A 6,045-nucleotide genomic window follows, 5' to 3' on the forward strand; every position below is an offset into this window, starting at 1 on the left:
TTAAATTAAATTTAAGAAAAAAAAATCAAAATTAATAAAACGTAAATCACTATAACAAATCATTATTTTAATTTCAAATTTATATTTCGAAGTTATATTACAAGTTATTTACTGTTGTCTTAACAGAGTATATCAAGACAAATGCGAAACTTTAAGGGGTGTATTCTTTGTTATTTGTCAACATTTTTAAAATAAGCTGAAGAGGTTGAAATAAACTATTTCTAATATTCGTTAATTTGACAAAAAACTGGAGCAACGGTATGGAAAAAATGGTTAGATTTGTATATTTAGAACGTTTTTATGACTTGCAATTTTTCCATTAAATTCATTATTTGAAGTTAAAAATAAAATGTAAATCATTATGTATTGGGACCAAAAAAATATTTTAGCAAAGAAGCTGTTCGCCTTAAAAACAGTTTTATTTTCTACTACTGTAAAATATTTTTACAAACGACATATAAAGATAATTGATCGACAAACATGTTTTAAGCTACCCTTCCTAAATCTTCCTTAAAATAAAAAGATTAACAGATGGGAATACATATTATACCGTATGATCAAAAAAAAACGGCGTCCAGTTGGCTGGGAAATGGCAATCGATGACATTTCCCATATAAATTTACATTTAAAATGACAGCGATCTTCATTTCATAGCCATCGCTGACGCCGTTTTTTCGATCATATGGTATATCAAATAAAGTATTATTAGAAAAGCTCACTAGATTGTTTTCTAGTAAAAAAGACCTTATTTTGTCACAACAGGTGACATTTTTTTGTTTTAAATCAAGTAGGTTTTAAAAAAACTACAATAGGTAAAAAAGTTTCTAAACAAATAGAATATCCAAATTAATTTATTTCCAATGACAATAATGTGTAAGTTTGTAATTAAAGTTAGTTAATAAGAATAATAGGTGTAGTATATTTCAACATCATTCACTGGTTTTAAAAACATCAAAAAATATGCATGTGTTTTCATAGTATAAATATGAATTGTTCCTTACGTTAGTTCTTATTGATATAAAAGCAAAAAAGTATAAAAATTAAAAGCTGCAATTTTATTAAAAATATGTTATTCTAACACATATTTTTTTAACTGTAATGTTCTAAATTGATCAAAATATAAATGTTATTTTTTTCCTAGGAAAAATAAAACTTCATAACTTAATTTTCATAAATAAATTTATTTCTATTAAATTTTATAGAGCAATTTGTATTACAGTTTTATTTCACATATTTTGTAATACTGCTTCGGTGCAGTGCCCCATTGCTATCTGTGAGTTCATTTAAATTATGACGACATTACTGATCTAGAAGATAAAAATGTACCTAAGTACCTTAATATTATAATCAAAATGGCTAATTTTGTAAAATGATTACCTATAATGGTTAGATGAGTTATGAATGTAAACTTTTACGTTATTTCTTTAGAAGTTAGTATATTAATTCGCATCATCATGGGCTTAATCAACTGTAGAGTATTCGTCAATCAACCTGAAATATGTAATATTATTTACTTTATATTTACGAAAAATTATCATTTTCTTTTTATGAAAATTTTGACTTTAAATTTAAATGTGATTAGAATAAATATACATCAGTATTTAACATTTTATCATAGGTATTATACATCAGTATTTAACATTTTATCATAGGTAATATTCTATATATTATCTGTGATTTTATGCTAAAATGTTTAGTTTTGTGAAAATATTACTTACCTATAATATTTAAACGAGTTCCTGAATGTACAATTTGTTTATCACGATGTCAAGTTCTAAAATCTTGTATTGGTTGTCTAAAATTGTTTGATTTTGCTTAGTTATATTGTATCCTATATTTTATTAAACAAACTGGAAATAATGTTTATAATTACCTTCATCAGCCTTCATATCATTAAAGTTATTATTATCACTTATCATTATCAGTCATTATGTAGTTATTTGTTCATTTGTTGCTCTGTTTGTTGTTGTTTGTTTTCAAAGATCATTTTTGAGGTTAATGTCATATGAAACTTTTCGTAATTAGGGAACTGGTAAATGACGTGTGACGATAGATTAATAAAATAATAATGAACGTATTAAGTTAAATATTTATATATTAATTTAACATATCTATTTCATGTTTATAAATTACATAATTTTTAATTTGGTATACCTTTAATTTTATATATTCATAATGAAATGAAATATATTTCGATATAACGTTTGGCAACCACGCAACTGAAGTGCAAGCGACATCTGTGCAAGAGAAGCAAAACCTCCCAAAAAAGTGAGAAAAGATATCTAAAAATTTCAGATTATTGAAATGTCACTCCAATATTTTTCCAAATTGGAGTGAAATTAGGGTGACAATTTTTAACACGTAAGGAGCCATCTGGATTATGTGTTATCTGTGCTAAAATGTCAATATTCCATGGATATATTTCTAAATTATAAGAAAATGCATTTTCTACGAAAATTTGAAGGGATAGGTAAAAAATGGTATAATACAATTTGATAGACAATTTAATTGTGCATCTGATTCTCCTAAAATATACAGGGCATTCTATTTAAATTAAAGAAGTTGTTGCCGTTTGAAGTTAATAATTATTTAAAGTAAATTTTTAGACACTCTCTATAAAGTAGTATTATTTTTATTATTGCAACACAATAACTGATCAATAAATAAACTTCATTAAATATTTAGTATTAAAAACATTGATACCCTTGGAGAAATAAAGCTTTAAAATTTTTACTGCAATTTCACAAAATTGAAAATATTTCAAAAACGTAATGTTTAAGTATAATAAACCTTAATCAAATTTACCTTTATTTTAATCGTAGAAACTAAAAATGTAATAATATACAGGGTGTTCCATTTAAAAAAATACATCTTTGATATTTTTTATTTATTTGGGACACTCTGTATCTTGTAAAAATATTTTTAAATTGTAGCTCTAACAGTCCTTCAACGAACCCCAAACTTACAATTTGTAAAAATCTCATCGTTTAGCTACAATACCCGTGTCGTAAGTGGTGAACAACCCTGTATATTATTTTTGAATTCGTTTGCTTAATCCGCAAGCACATATCTGCTATTCCCGAAAGGCCACCCTGCCAACTATCCACTTAGGAATGCGGAGCACGATCTTTGTCTACCAACCCCCAGCTCAGAACTAGCAAAAGCCACGTTGCGTTGTGTACAGGGACATCATTTAAGTGTCTCACCAATTATTATTTTCCCTGTTTCCTATTTAAAAATAGTAAAAATATTTTCTAATGTCATTTTCCGCGAGGATGCTGATTCTCCTCTACATCATTTTTTTAAACGTCAATTATGATACAGATACGAAGCCATCTTCATTTTTTAAATGGAAACCTGCACATATTTTAGCATGGTCCGGTATTACATTTTGTTTAATTTCAAAATATATAGTTTGGTATACTGTGCATTTACTCCTGTTCTATATACAGGGGGCTTGAAATCAGCACCTCCTTAATTTTTTATGAGTTTTCGAATACGAATGCCATTCACTTAGAACTGGAATGGCATTCGTGTTCAATTGCATGAAATTGACATAAATTGAGCGTTAGTAGTGATGCTTAAAAATATGAATGAAAACACAATCAAAATTAGAAATGTTATTTCTAATCAATCTAGAAATCTGACGATACTATATTGTTTAAATTGTAAGGCTCTTATTTCCCAAAGAGTTTAAGAACATTTAAGAACAGAAAATTAGAAGATAATGATCTATTGAAAGTTAGATATTAAAAGTTTTGGTAATAATTTATTGACCAATACACTAAGACAAGAACATCCAAATGCCATTTAATTTTTATCCAACTGCCAAACTCGCAGTTTTTGAGATAAAAAAAATATCAAGTATGGGCGGCTATACGTGCCTCCCGGCGCGAATTTTTTAATTATGGGTCGATTGGAACTAAACTCGGCACATGGATAGAGGTATCCGAATGGAGTAGACACAGACGGGCAGACAAGTATGAAGGGGTTTCACTTCAAATATGCGCACATAGTGCACACAATTTTTTTTATTCCTAAGAGCATTGAAGAAAATTCCAACAAAATCATATTTTTGAACTTATTCAACTGAAGAATCAGATATGGTAGAACATTCTGTTTAAAAATATACAACTTCTATTAAAATTTGATGGTTCTGATGGCGTTTTGTTTGGAAACTAGAATATGGTGAACTAGAACATTATAATTTAATTTTTTTAAGTAATATTATACTGAGATAGTTATTGTGATATAAAACCCCATGTATAACAATAAGTTTGAATTTCATTATTAATACCTAATTTGTTAATTTAATTTTCCCATTGCATTTTATTTAAAATATTAATAGTTTTTTTTTAATTCTGATATGTGTAATTAGAATTAGAGAGAAATGTTATGCTAACTGATTTCATATATACTTGTCAAACAATAATTGATATCTTAGTTTGAACAAATGTTTTTATTTGAAATTTAGGTAAAGAAAATGCAAGACAGAGTACAAAAATCGAAGGAAGAAATTCAGAAATGCAAAGAAAAATACCAAGTGGCTTTACAGGAGATCAATCAATAGAATCCGAAATACACGGAAGATATGACTGTAGTATTCGACAAGTGCCAAGAAATGGAAGAGCAGCGGTTAAATTTTATCAAAGCAACGTTGTTCGACATTCATAAGTACCTCAACATATCTCAAGATCCTCTGTAAGTACTGTTTTAGTTCTGACTATTTCCATTCTAAATATCTTGAGAACGGTTGCTCGTAGCGATTTTTACCAAGAGACATTTCTCACGTAAAAAGTCACGGAAATGTACATTTTTTCACCTAGTAATTTTATACAGGTATGGACAAAAAGTTATTACGCTTCAAAACAGTTTAAACACACGTAGGTGGCGCCCCATACAAGTAGGAGTTATATTGACATCAAAATCAAATTTTTCATGTCAAAAAAACCCCAGATACCAATTTTTATCCAAATATTGACGTTATTTCAGAAATTATTTGGAAAAATCGAAATAAAAATCAAACTTCTACACCCTGTATCTCTGAAACTAAGCATTTTAGGACCTACATTTATACGAACTTTTTTACTTATTTCTATCTGCAGAATATGCTGCCGAAGTTTTCGGAATACAGTTCGGGGACCACCCTGTATACTACCCCAGGCAGTTAAAAAACTGCGACATATTAATAGCCGGCTGGCAAATAAATAAAAATATGATCTTTTTTTTTCCACAGCACAGTCTACCTTTCTTGGCGAATTTAGGATCCTTATTATAGAGTTACTAGTGATTTTCACAAAAGAATTTCTACAAATTTTGGGGATGATTGCTGGTATTATTTTTAATTCCAAAACTAGAAGTATAAATAATAATATTGGTTATTTGTACCCTTACCCGCCTTCAGAGGTTTTACTTTGATAAATAATAATAGTCCTTGCTGACTTGGTTACCGAAGGAGAATATTATTATCTAGATAATTAATATCGAGATGCTGGCAAAAGCATAAGCACGAAATGCTAGCAAAAAATTAATCATTTTGAAATTACTCCCCAATGAGTTTGGTTTGGTTTGGTTTGGATTATCTTTTGGATCTTTTTACTATCTTAAAATAGAAAAGAGGGAAATTTTAAATTGGGTGAGTCACTTAAAATGATTCTGGAACAATTCATTTTTAAATCCACTGTATATCGAAAACGGAAAATGCAAAGTATACCAAACTATATATTTTTGAAATTAGCTAAAATATGTGCGGGTTTCCATTTAAAAAAAATCAAGATGGCGTCGTATCTGTCAAAATTGACGCTTTAGAAAATTTTGATGTAGAAAATCGGCATCCTCGCGAAAAATTACATTAAAATATCTTTTTACTATCTTAAAATAGAAAAGAAGAAAATGTTAAATTAGGTAGCGAGACACTTAAAATGATTCTGGAACAATTCATGTTTAAATCCACTGTATATCGAAAACGGTAAATGCAAAGTAGCTCAAACTATATATTTTTGAAATTAGCTAAAATATGTTTACCGGACCATGGTAAAATATGTG

General features: G+C 28.2%; 1 long non-coding RNA gene across 2 annotated transcripts; it reads right to left on the bottom strand.

Moving 5' to 3' along the window:
• Positions 1 to 833: 833 nt before the first annotated feature.
• LOC115876940 lies at positions 834 to 1,411 on the bottom strand. Of its 2 annotated transcripts, none has more exons than XR_004049234.1 (2): positions 1,378 to 1,411; positions 834 to 1,307 (listed from the first exon to the last, which is right to left on the bottom strand). It is a non-coding gene; the product is annotated as an uncharacterized LOC115876940 (long non-coding RNA). The 2 variants fall into 2 exon arrangements; XR_004049235.1 differs by having other exon boundaries at positions 834 to 1,326.
• Between the last annotated feature and the right edge of the window lie 4,634 nt (positions 1,412 to 6,045).

Source organism: Sitophilus oryzae, unplaced genomic scaffold, assembly GCF_002938485.1.
Source record: "Sitophilus oryzae breed Bouriz unplaced genomic scaffold, Soryzae_2.0 scaffold_1440_pilon_pilon, whole genome shotgun sequence".
Lineage (NCBI taxonomy): Eukaryota > Metazoa > Arthropoda > Insecta > Coleoptera > Curculionidae > Sitophilus > Sitophilus oryzae.